Source organism: Globicephala melas, chromosome 15 (assembly GCF_963455315.2).
Source record: "Globicephala melas chromosome 15, mGloMel1.2, whole genome shotgun sequence".
NCBI lineage: Eukaryota > Metazoa > Chordata > Mammalia > Artiodactyla > Delphinidae > Globicephala > Globicephala melas.
In genome coordinates, this window is record NC_083328.1 from 26,349,534 (window position 1) to 26,363,410 (window position 13,877).

At 46.0% G+C, this 13,877-nt stretch overlaps 1 protein-coding gene across 2 annotated transcripts in view; it reads right to left on the reverse strand.

Moving 5' to 3' along the window:
- The window catches only part of MRTFB (myocardin related transcription factor B), a 283,651-nt gene that overhangs the window by 202,277 nt on the left and 67,497 nt on the right, over positions 1–13,877 (reverse strand). The gene's annotated exons all lie outside the window — the stretch shown is intronic.

Here is a 13,877-nt window from a genome sequence, read left to right on the forward strand (position 1 = left end):
GTTTTATGGAGCTGCTGTCAGGAAAATGCTTCTCCCCCATTACACGAACTTCCTAAACCTCCCTGTGCCAGACCCTGTACAGGGCCCTGAAAACTACTTATATTCGATGGTCTCCTCTTTATACTGGTGGCGTTTTGATGGTAGAGAGCACAGAAGAATGGGACACAGGACCCAGAACCAGAATGTACATGGATGTCAGGGGGCGCAGAGAAAGGTGTGACTTATCCCTAGGGGCAAAATCTTAACCTTATACATATAATTGTTTCTAAAAAAGAGGGGCTAACATTTATTGAGGGCGTTTCAAGGTCACTACCAATATTCTTCCGAGTCAAGTCATAGGAAAATGGAGACTCAGAGGGATGAAGAAATTGGCCTAAGGCTCCACGGTAAGACAGGGTTTGAACCTGGGTCTGAATCCAGAACCCAGTACTGCCTTGCACTAAAGTCCCATGAGCTAGCATGTGTGGGCCAACAAGCTGCTGTAAAATCAAAAGCCTTGGAGTTTCTAGCTATTCCTTAACCTTGCATCAGGGTCTGCAGGGGCTTGCCCAGGCCACCTGACAGTCACATCCATCTCAGCAAACTCTGGCCTGCCCACCCTGCAAGGCTGCTCACTCCCTCCAGAAATAATGCCACTTCCTGCAGACCAGAGGTAATAAGTGCCCTCCAGGTGTGAACAGCACCCAACCCACCTGATGGAGGAAGTGAGCGAGGAAGGGAAATCACATCTGATGGGCAGCTACAGGGTACCAAGCACTGCTCCAGGTGCTGTCCATTCATTAGCTAATTTAGTCCTCCCAATAATCCCATCGGGAGGGAGGTATCGTTGTCCCCATTTTGCGGGTGAGGAAACCAAGAGCCTAAGAGGGGAGAGAAGTTGCCCGGCCCAAAGATACACACAGGTGGTAAATGGGAAGGCTGGAGTTCCACCAGGTCAGGATGTGCCCAGACCTGCAAACTTTGGCCTCAGGGACCAACAAGTTTCTCCCTGCCCCAAAAGCCTTCATAAAGCTGTAAAGCTAGAAATCCCCTGAGGTCAGGACTCCAATCTAAGATACCATACACATCTGGGTGGACTGTGCCTTGATATTCTCATCTAAAACAGGGGTCCCCAACCCCCAGGCTGCATTCGCGGCCTGTTAGGAACCGGGCCACACAGCAGGAGGTGAGCGAGTGAAGCTTCATCTGCGGTTCCCCATCACTCCCCATCGCTCGCGTTACCGACGAACCATCACCCCCCTCCCCCTGCACCCCGTCCGTGGAAAAACTGTCTTCCATGAAACCGGTCTCTGGTGCCAAAAAGGTTGAGGACTGCTGATCTAAAATAAAGATATAAATAGGTTGCTGGGAAGAGGACCCAGTTAATGTATGTGAAACATGTAGAAAAGTACCTTGCACAGATTAAGTACTCAGTAAATTATAGCTATTATTACATGTCTGAGTTATTTTATTCTCTCCCCATCTCCCGATATAAACTCCAAATCAATTTGGAGGATGTGACCTTATATGCTCAGATATGGAAATAAAATTAGTTTCTAGCACACTGGAAACAATCCACTGCTCTTTAGTGGACAAAATGACCCCCGCCTCTCCTCCTGATGGTGGAAAGAGACCAGGCTCTCCTGAAGCTCTGATGCGCTCTCTCTTCCCAGTTTCCTGGGAGACTGGCAGCCTGTTAACAAAAGGTTCCCCTTACGTAGTAAAAGCCACCCAAATATTTTTAAGTTGTTGGCAAAAACAAAAAGAAACTTGTTAAGAGAATTTTCGTGAGGTTGGGGGCTCATATAATCACTGTGACATCATGAGGAAAGTTTTTGTAGAAACTGAAGCTGCCACTACCCTCAGGCCATGGTACCTCAGGTTAGGTTCCTACCCTGATACAAGGCGTATCACATGTTCCCATCAATGGCAATGGCTCACTGTGGAAGTGATTCTCACAGGGCAGGGGTGGATGTAATAAGATCCACGGAGGGCATTATAGATGGAGAAAAAAAAATCAGGGTGATTCTAATGTGTATACCTCTAAGGGTTGAACCTGTGGTTTCCAAAAAGCACTATTAAAACGTTTTTGATCCAAGAGGAACTTTATAAATGCCCATAATGGGATTTGTTTAACCCTCGTTCATTCAATAAAAACTTAAGCACTTAAGTGCCAATTACTGCGTTAGTAGCTGTGAGCAAGACACAGTCTATGCTCTCATCGTATTGATGGCCTAGAGGGAAGAGAGGTGTTAATTAAATAACGGAACCAATAAATGTTGAAATGTCATGTGATATACTGAATGAAAAAGAAGAGCAAATGACCAGGAAAAATAAAAGAGGCTGGATGGAAGGGTAGGAAAGAATTTGCCAGAACTCGAGTTCTGGAGGATGCATTAGCGTGAACTAGGCAAGGAGGAGAGGGGAGAGCATTGCGGAAATAAGGATGGGTCCATAAAGAATAGGTGAGAGTAGGTAACTGGGACAGCCAGGTGGACTGGGGCCTTAAGAGGCATCTCAGGCAGGTACACACCCTGATCACACGGGGACAGTAGAGAGGAGAGAACCCATCTGGAGACAGATGAGAGTCCCAGGCAACGCCATTGGTCTCCACATACCATCCTTCCCCATTGGTCAATCCAAGCTCATTATGGACTCCTACTGCCTCTGCCCCACCAGTGCTGTGTCAAGGATGGGCAGGCTGTCGTGACACAGCTGTTGTATCTCCAGCTGATCCGTATTTGAGGAGATCTCACATTTTACATCCCACCACCCTAGAGCAGAAATCAGGCTGCACATCTCCTGCCTCCCTTGCAACTAGGACAAGGGATAGGACATAAGCTCTGCCAGCCAGACGTACCACGTGAGGCTCAATCTGGTCGTGAGCCTCGGTTCTGTTGATGTGACCGGTGGCCAAAGCAACCAGCTTTGGGGATGGCAGTTGCAGGGCCAAGCTCCCAGTAGAGAAGCCACACGGGTGCTGACGGCAGTGATGGTTGTAGTGACGGCAAACTCAGGCAGGGTGATGGTTAGCTGATCAGGCCGGGCCTGCAGTGTGGTTTGGGGCATTTTTCCTAGAAGCTTAGCCTCAATTTCTTTCCTCCAACCCTCCCAATGATTCTGTGGGTTACCTAACATCCTTTATTACATTCCCCTTTCTGCTTGAATCGGCCAGCGTTTCCACCAAGAACACTGACCTCTCATAGGCTGAAGCTGGTTGGAGCCAGTGGGACTTGGAGAGAGACTCGCTGGGGCAGTGGCAAAGGGAACTTTCTCTACTGGAAGAGAGAGCCCCGGGAAGCCAGCTTGCTCTCCCTGCCTGGCATGGAATCTCCATTGCCATCAGTGGCTCCTTCCATAACTGCCGGATAAGGTCAAGTCTGCAAGGCAGAGCGGAGGAACCAAAAGATCCTAGGTCCTTGACTACATTACCAAGCTGCTGGACTGATCCCAGACCTACAAGGCCCTGGACATCCCCTTCTCTGAGCTAATGCATGTGGTTAAATCAACCTGAGTTGGCTTCTCTGTTCCTTGCAGCCCAAACATTCCCACTGGGGCAGGGAGGAAAGAAGCAACTTATGGGGAACAGGCACTCATCTCTCCTGGGTGTGTCAGGGGCCACCCAAATCCTGGGAACCTTTGACACCAACCTCCTTCATCCTCACCCAATATCAATCCCACTCAGGTAAGCCCTACCTGGCCCCAAACACTTCATTCCAGAAAACATCTCCTTCCATTGCCCTTCCCAGCCTTTGACTGTCTCTTTGATGGCCACAAAGTGGTTCTGTCACTTGCCCAGCTCACACGTCTGGTAAGTGGCAGAGCTGAAGGTCTGGAGGCAATCCAGATCCCAGGCTTTTAACCACTATGTTTAATGCCATGCACCCTCCAGCCTCATTCCATTAAAAAAAAACAAAAGGATGGCCTTGAGCCAGGAGAAAAACAGAAAAAGAGCTCAAGTCCAGCTCCATATTTGCTATCTGGCCTTGAGCAAGCTTCTTAAGTCTCACTTTGAAATGAAAATGAAGTTAATGATGCCAGCTTCATAGAATCTGGCAGTCATCTGTGTGGCCCACCTCTGGCTCCTCACCTTCTGTGCACACACTGGAACCCACTTCCTGGGCCACCTGTGTGGGGTCCCATGATGAGTCCCAGCCAGGGTGTGTGAATGGAGGGAGTATGTGTCACTTCCGGGCTGCTGCTCTCTTGAGCAGCAGAGCCCCCAGCCAATCCATCATGGACATAGAATCTGAGCAAAAACCAAACCTTTATTGTTTGGGGTTGCTGGTTGTCATAGCATTTACTGGCCTATACTGATCGATACGTACAGTACGGTCATTTACTCACTTACTTGAGAAACACTTTTCTGCTATGGTTCTAACCACAGATGGATAAAAGAGAAAGCTCAAGCAGCAGTCCTGAAGGTTCTGGTGCAGTTATGCTGAGATGGGGCCCAGACCGCTGCAGTTTTCTGGGGCTCCCCCGTGATTCTGATGCACTGGCAAACCTGAGACCCTTGCATTACTATTGACCCACCATGTCATGGGAGAGCCGGACGGGATGCTTACCCCAGAGAGCCACGTAGACTAGGCATGACAATTACAGAGAGAAAAATTACAATGCAACTATAGTTTAGTGATCTGAAATCTGTAAAATTAAGTGAGAATATATGGGAGCTTTATGAACTGTAAAGTTGTATGTGTGATAGAAAGTAGATGTGCGTCCTGGCAAATCCATTCATCAATGGTGTGATCCAAGATTGGGTACCTGGGCTCTCCATTTCCTCCTCCTAACGTAGATGGTATTATTTGCCTCTCTGTTTTCCAAAGATGAAAACTGAAACTCAGAGAAGTTCTGAAACATCACCCATGGTCACACAGCTAGTACAAGGCTGAACTGGAATCCACACCCAGGTTCTTCTGTATCTAGAGCTGACCTTCTGAAACACTGGGTGTAGCTGGTTCACACAAGGCCCCTGCTTGTCTCTCCAGCTAGAGCTTTTGTCTACCCCTTCACCTAGCCTAGCTTCTAGCCACACCAAACTGCTTGCCTTTCTCGCCCACACTACCAGTTCACACCTCTGTGCTTTGGCTCCTGTTGGCCCCACTGCCTGGCATGCCTTCCCTCTCTTCCCACTACCCTGCCTCCAAACAGCTGCCAGATCTTTAGATAAGTGGTTTGATGAACCCATCCTCCGTGGCTGACCATGCCCCACAGTAGGTCTTACACGTGGCCCTGCAAATGCCTCCTCCATTAGATTGCAGCCTGTGGAGGGAGGGCCCCTCGCTTCCTTTCTCTAGGCTGTGTGACTAGCATCGTGGGCACTTCTGCTGATGCATCCGCCACAACCACGCAAATACCTAGCTCCGCAAAACCAAGGCCCTACAGCTTACAGGACAGACCCTCCCAAGAAGACAACACAGCAGAGTATTTCAGAAAGCAGCTTCAGGATTCGAATCCAGCCACTTTGTAGCTTGGGGACTGCAAGCCCCGTACGTAGTATCTTGCAAGCCTCAGTTTCTTAGATGAAAAATGGGGCTAATGACAGTACCTGCCTCACACAGTTGTTGTGAGAATTCAATGAGATATGATGTGTACAATAAATTTATGTACACCACCCAGCTCATAAGGAAGAACTGAATTAATTTCCAGCCGATTTCATCGTGGTTAGCACTGGCATCATCATTTCCTTCTTCTTATTTCTATGACTGTGGCTCAGCATGCCCCCAGAGCTATCATTGTTAATATTATTACTCACCACATCCTCCTCCCTTCCCGCCAGCCCTAAGTGACTTTGCTAAGCATTCCTTCCAAGAATAGACAGTATTCTTGGGATTCTCGAAAGCAGTTCTTCATTGTCTCATTGATGGTTCAGTGCCCGCTATGATTTAGCATCCCTGCTACCCCCTAGGAAGATGCCCAGTTGGCTCTTCAGGAAGTTTGTGGCTGCCAAGACCTTTCCATCCAGGCTTCCTGGATACAGCTAAGAAAATATGGGCTCTCCCGAGGCACTCTCTCTCACTGACTTGACATCATCCCCATCTGGGTTCATTCTGGGTTCATTTTTGGTCAGCCCAGGCCACTGCGAGGGTGCCCCCTCCCCTGGCTATGGGAATGACAGGATACCAGTCAAATAGGTCTGTGGGCTTCTGGAATTGTTGATAACACCAAAAGGAATAATACCTCCAATGGGCTTATTTTTTTTTTTCGTGGGGAGCTAAAAGAGTCAGGCTTTTGAGTTTCAAATAAAAAGTGCTTCATATGCCATCAGAGTGAGCCACTCTTGCTACTCCTTGCTTATCTTTCACATATTCAGAGTGTGGAGGGCAAAACATGGGTGTTCAGCAAAGAATTTCTTGAGGTTTTGTGCTGAACAGCTCCAAGCTGTTATGAAAGGACGGAAAAACAGAACATTCCCCCACACCCGAAGTATTACAAGAACAGGGAATGGAAGAGGAAAACCAAACCTCAGACAACAAAATTTTTAAAAATATGAAGTTGGCTTTTCTGATTGAGAAGGTTCTGAAGACCCAGCCATGAATGGTTTCTGCTGGGATCTGCATTTAAGTGAAAATTCACAAAGTCTGTGGAAATGGAAATGGGAAGTCAGAGGGAAAGAGGACAGCATGCATGTTGGGAGGGACAGAGGGGCAGAAATCAACGAGGAGGTAAGAGGCAAGGTGCTTCCAGGAGCAAGGACAGTGGTCAGGGTAAGAGGACCACTGGGTGAGAGTTTTCTCCAGAGAGAAAAAAAATAGGCAAATTGTTTTTTCCATAACAATGTTGACACACAACTGCTCGAATAAAATTTGCATTCCCATCTGACTCATTTGGCTGGAACAATGAGCTCACATTCCAGAGCCTGGGCTGACCCTCCTGCACCCCACTGCTGATAAAGTATAAAGTGTGTAATTAGTGCTTTTTGCACTAAGAAGGACCATGAAATCTACTGGGTTCTCTTTTGTCTAGCTTCTGACAGCAACCTCTAGCACTCAACGTCCTATTCTCATGTTAGTCATTTCCAGGGGAGAAAAGAAGAGGGTAGGCATGAGAAGGGAACATTTTTCACAATTTATCAAGCTCTTCAATTAAAAAAACAAATGAAGTTACAAATCAGGAAAGTTACAAATAAGCAGGGAGGCATGAATGACCCTATGGTGATGAACTGAGATCAGTAGTATCAGTATGAACTAAAGTTTAAAAAAATAGATAGATAGACAGATAGATACAGATATAAATATAGAAGTGTGTATGCATGGATTAGTTTACACAATATATTTCCAAGCTCTGAACACTGAGAGGACCTAGAAGCAAGGATTCCCCAGTAGCAACGAGCACACTTGCCACCAAGATCTTGGTTTCTAAACACCATTCTTCAATGAAAGGAACCAGGGCTCCTTGGAGAAGTGGTTGATTCCAAAGCTGGGGCAAGGAAAATACAAGATGAGCCTTGAACACCACGTAGCACCAGAAAATAGGGAATTGCTCAAAAAAGGTTGGGGGCTTATTGCAAGGGTATATGAACCAGCCTGAAATAGCTCCCAGTGGTCAAAGCTGGAACAATTGGAGCAAGAAAATTATGATAGGATTGGATTAGAAGCCATAGAATAAAATAAATACCCATGAGTCCATATTGATGGAAGGAAGGAAAGAAGAAAGGAAGTGACTCTTGCCTTAAAGAAGAATTACAATTAATAAATGTAGAAGGAATAAGGGAAGTAGAAAAATCATGTCCAGAACACCACAGTAATAATTGCCTCAGGTAAAATCCACAGATGGATACTAAAATTTAAGCGGTCAAAATTGTGAGGAGAAACAGGATAGTCTCAAAGTATCTCTCCCCCAGTATTTACTAATTAAAAAGGGAAAAAAGGGCTTCCCTGGTGGCGCAGTGGTTGAGAGTCCGCCTGCCGATGCAGGGGACGTGGGTTCGTGCCCCGGTCTGGGAAGATCCCACATGCCGCGGAGCGGCTGGGCCCGTGAGCCATGGCTGCTGAGCCTGCGCGTCCGGAGCCTGTGGTCCGCAACGGGAGAGGCCACAACGGTGAGAGGCCCGCGTACCGCAAAAAAAAAAAAAAAAAAAAAAGGGAAAAAGTAGTACATTTACAGTGAAGAAACCCAACAGACACCACATTAACCAAGCAATTAAGTTTAACATCACTAGTAGTAAGTCATGTTTTTAGTTATCCCTGACACGATTCGATGAGAAGCACACTTCATCTTGGTGGTACACTTCCTCAGAACCCCAAACCCCTATCTCATCAGGAGAAAACATTAAAAAAAAAAAAAACAACAAATGGAGGTATTCTACAAAATACCTGACCAGTATTTTTTTTTTTTAATATCAAATTCACACAAGACTAGGAAAGACTGAGGAATTGTCACAGATAGGAGGTCACCAAGGAGACACAAGGACTAAATGCAACGTGAGACCCTGGATAGAAAACTGACGTCAGAAGGAAAAACTGGTGAAATCTGAACAAAGTCTATAGGTTAATTAATAATATTGTGCCTATGTTTATTTCTTAGTTTCAACAATTGTACTGCAGTTGTAAAAGATGCTAACGTTAGGAGAGGCAGGGTGAAAAGTATATGCAAACACTCTGCTGTTTTTGCAACTTTTCTGTAGGTCTGAAAGAAAAAGTTTTTAAAAACGAGGTGATGAATTTACCTAGTTATTGCTGATAGGGAGCAACCTGGAAATAGTCCATTCTAAAACTGGTATAAGAAGTAAAGGCCCGTGTGAAATAGATAGCTAGTGGGAAGCTGCTGCATAGCACAGGGAGATCAGCTTTGTGCTTTGTGACCACCTAGAGGGGTGGGATAGGGAGGGTGGGAGGGAGACGCAAGAGGGAGGGGATATGGGGATATATGTGTATGTATAGCTGATTCATTTCATTATACAGCAGAAACTAACACACCATTGTATAGCAATTATACTCCAATAAAGATGTTAAAAAAAAAAAAAGTAAGGCCCGTAAGAGCTATCCATTTCTTGGAGGAGGGATTTGAGCAGGTGTTTCATTCAACCTTAAATGCATATTAAGTCCTGTGCTGGGCTCTGGGGATATGATGGTGAACATGAGACATGGTTCCTGTCCTCAGAGAGCTTACCATCTAGGGGATGAGACCAGAAATAAAGTACAAAAGAAAATGAAAATAACTGCTATTTGCATGACAAATAGCATGAAGGAAATCAACAAAGAGGTTTGGGAAAACATTTCTAAGGTGACGACACCAAGGCTGAGACCAATAAGAAGGAGATAAACACGTCAAAAATGGAGAAGAAGAACCCCAAGCAGAGGGGACAACATGTACAAAACCCTGAGCCAGGAGAGGGCTTGGTGTGTTTGAGAAGATGAGGCACCGACCACGAGGAACACTAGGCCATAAGTCGACGTAGAAAAGAATCCTAACCCCACAGTGTCCACCACCACCACAACTACCACTGCATTTCACGTGGATCTCCCAGCAACCCTACCGGGCAGCAATGAATGAAACCATCACCACCACCACCAGGCCAAACCCTCCCTAAATGTAATATCAGACAGCGTAATCATGTGCTGTGCTCTAAATATTTGTGTCTCCCCCACCCCAAATTCGTATGTTGCAACCTAACACTCACTGGGATGGTGTTAGGAGGTGGGACCTTTGGGAGGTGATTAGGTCATGAGGGTGGAGCACCATCGATGGGATTAGTGTCCTTATAACAGAGACCCCACAGTGCTCCCTCACCCCTTCCACCATGTGAGGACACAGTGAGAAGTCAGTGTCTGTGGACCTGGAAGTGGGCCGTCACCAGACACCAAATCTGCCGGCACCTTGATCTTGGACTTCCAGCCTCCAGAACTGTGAGCAACAAATGTTTTGGAGCCACAGTTTATGGCATTTTTGTTATAGCAGCCAGAACAGACTAAGACACCATGCCAGTATTTTAACGTTGTGTGAGGGCGTGTGGCATAATTCACATCAGTGAGGAAATCAATCTTTCTGCTGCTCTTTTCCATCATGAAACCTGCTATGAGTGGAAGAGGCCAGACTGGAAGGCCTGTTCCTTAGCAGAGCACGTTCGTGAGAGAAAAGACATGCGAGGGGATGTCCAGAGCAGAGCTTGAAATTAGGAAGTTGAGAAGAAAGGAGTTGTTCCTTTAAAAAACAAAAGTGGAGAAGAATATTGGGGGTGGGGTGGGGGTAAAAGAAGGGAGGAAGAGAAGGATATTCCGGGGACTTGTATGGAAGATACCAAGTACACATTTGTCAATTGTTTGCATTGAAAACTCCTTCCAGACCCCCAGTCCCTTGTAAAGTCTACCACACACTGAGGTCTGGTGTGTCTGTATGTGTCCATCTTTGTGTATACCTGTATGTGTGTCTGGACGTGTGCATCTGTGTGTGTCTGTGTGTGTGTCTGTGAATGCTTTTGTCTCAGTCCGTGCGTATCGCTGTGCCTGTCTATGCTTGGGCGTGTCTGTTTTCATGTGCCTTTGTTTCTGAGTTTGTGTATGTCCCTGTGTGTCTGTGTGTGTTTGTGTCTGGGTGTGTTTGTGTGTGTCTTTGTTTTCGTGTATATGCCAGAAATCACAGCAAGGGACCGAACGCCTGCAGAATGGAGATGATTGCCATGAGACCCAGAGGGAGAACGAAAAGTGGGCTGAGACAGGAGGCAGTCGAGGCCAACCCCAGTGACAGCGAGAGTGTCAGGCCCCAGGAATCCGATGACATCTTTGCAAGGACGCTGGAATTTCCTCGGGACTTGGAATGTGGGTGGGTGTGGCAAGTCAAGTCAGTACTGCTGAGAGACCACAGATCGCAGGACCACCCTTCTCCAGATTGGCACCTGGCTTGTGGTGTGTTATCTCCATTTTGCAGCTGAGAAAACTGAGTCTCACAGTTCCTACTTTCATGGGACTGAAGAGAAATACCAATGGCTGAGCCTCCAGAGGCCTCAGAGTGGCTGACCCTGGGCTGAAAATCCTGACTCACAGAGCAAGAAAATCACCCCTCTTTCAACTGGCTGTCTGTCCTTCTGCTGAGAAAGTCTCTTGCTGGTGCTCCTTTATCTTTAACACCTGGCTGACGCCTGCTAATCTTTTTCTAAAGAAAAATTTTTCCTTTGTTTATCAATTGACACTTACCAAGAGCATCGCAACCTCAGGCACACTGACTGGAACACACTCTCAAAGCTCTATGTAATTAACCTCTCCAGACAAGTGATGTCATGACATTAGAACAAACATTCCCCCACCCCCGCCCCCGCCAAACAATTCTAGCACCATTCTTGAGTTAACTTGCCTATCTTATCAACATAAATATGATGGCGGAAACATGGTATTTTTCCATTTGGTAGACATCTTAATTTTTGTTAACTATTTTAGGATTAAATTACAAAGTGTTCAACTCATTAGAAACTAACATTAAAGCCCTCCTGAGCTTTTAAAAAATTCGAGAACTTTGTCATATTAGAGGTACATTCAAGAGAGATGTTTCATTTGTTTTCTTGCTTTTAATTTTTATTCTGCAAAAAGCCAAACCTACAGAAAAGTTGCAAGAACAGTACAATAGACTGTCTCATACTTTTCACCTAGATTCACCATTTGTGGCATTTTTGCTTTCTCTGTGCGGGTGTTTATGTATACGTATGTGTACATACACACAAAATAGACACACACATATATACATACATATATATATGTGTATACATATATATACACAAACATGCACATATACACACTTTCTAAAAATAGCATTTGAGAATAAGTTGCCAATACTGTGATCTTTTATTCCTAAATATTACATGTATCTCCTAAGAACAAGAACATTCCCTTGCATAGCCACCATAGAGCTACTAAATTCAGGAGATTTAATATTGATACCATGCCAGTATCTCATATGTAGTCCATAGTCAAAGTTTGTGAATTGTCCCAATAAAGTCATTTCAGTAATTTTCGATTTTCGGATCTGGGATCCAGTCCAGAATAATATGCATTTATCTGTTGCTTCTCTAAACTCCCATTTAATCTGAAACAGTTCCTCAGTCTTTCAAGACATTGACCAAACTCCCCCCACCCCCATTTTTTTTGGCCACACCTCAACATGCGCGATCTTAGTTCCCTGACCAGGGATCGAACCTGTGCCCCCTGCAGTGGAAGCTCGGAATCCTAACCACTGGACGGCCAAGGAAGTCCCCAAACTCCCTTTATTTATTTGTTTGGTTGTGCCAGGTCTTAGTTGCGGCATGCAGGCTTCTTAGTTGTGGCACGCAAACTCTTAGCTGTGGCATGCATGTGGGATCTAGTTCCCTGGCCAGGGAAGTCCCCAGACTCCCTTTTTAACAAAAGAAAACTCAGAGCCTTGACTAGTAACAATGTCCAGCTAGGATGTAATCAATATTTGAAAGACACTGGTTTCTTTCTTGTGCAATGATAAATGGTTTCTCTAAATGTTTTTTAAAATTAAAAAGTGAACTAATGTAAAGAGAAAGATTAAGGAAATGATAGAATAGGTATATAGATCTAGTCCAAGTTTCCTCAGCCTCAGCACTGTTGGCATTTGGGGCCAGATGATTCTGCAGTGCGGGGGCTGACTCGCGCAGTGTAGGATGGTTAGCGGCATGCCTGGTCTCTACCCACTAGATGCCAGAAGCAAATCCCGCACTCCTCCTGGTTGTGACAACCAAAAATATCTCCAGACATTGCCGAATGCCCCCTGGAAGGCAAACTCCTTGGTTAAGAGCCACTGATCTAGCCAAAACCCACAAACGTGGAGTGTGAGTGGCAGAAGTTTGGGAACCCTGGAGTAAAGTGCTTGCCTCCATCCTGTTCAGCTCAAGGGATGTTTACCAAGTGCTACCACGTTCCTGGCCTCGACCTAGGTACTGGAAGCACAGAGATGACACAGTGCAGCTCTCCAGCAGCTGCTGTGAAATAAAAAGGGGGGATGGAAGAGATCTAAAAGGCAGAAAAAGTAAACCCGAGAAGAAGGAGCTGGGAAAAACAATACCATCCCCTAGAATTAAGTCTCCTTAAGCCTCGTGATTCTCAAACAGTTCTTCTGCTCCAATAATTCATTTTAAGATGTGAATCAGGTCATTTCACCTCCCCCCCCCCCAGATTAAAAGCTTCCAGTAACTTCCCATCACACAGAGAGAAAGATCCAAGCTCCTTAAAGGACCTAAGAGACTCGCATGATCTAACTCTTGTCTTCCTATACACCCTCCATTTGTCTTGCTCCCCGTGACTTTCATGCTCCAGCCACTCTGGACTTCTCTCTCTCCCAAGACCTCACCATGCTCATTTCTGAATAAGGTTCTTTGCTTTGCTATGTCTCCAGATCTTTGCAGGGCTGGCCCCTAGTCATCAGCTTTCTGTTCAAATGTCCCCTCCCCAAACCAGGAGCCCTCCCTCCCACGATCCTGTTTGGTTTCTTCCATAGCACATTCTGTGTCAGACACTGTTGGTTGGCTGACCTGACTTCCACTGTCAGCATCCTTCTCCTTAGTGACCATCCAGGTGGAGGTGGCCATCTGACCCAGATCTGGCCAATGAGAGAGGCAGGCACTGCCCCTCCCCCATCTTCTACCTTTCTGCTGAATCACAGGGGCTATGACTGGAGCTGTTCAGCCATGCCACGACCATGAGGGAAAGACCTGGCAAATATTGGATTCTTGAGCCATAGAACCAGCACCAGCATCCTTTTACCATCTTTTCCATGGAGAAAAATAAATCCCTGGGGTTTATACCACTGTATTAGGTTATCTGGTACTTGCAGCCTAAAGCATCCCAGCTGAAACAGTGTTTGAAATGAGTGTGTTGACTTTGCTCTTTTCTTTTTGTCCATGTCCTTCTCCTAGAGTCTAAGCACCATGAGACAGAAATTCATGTCTGTTCCTATTCACTACC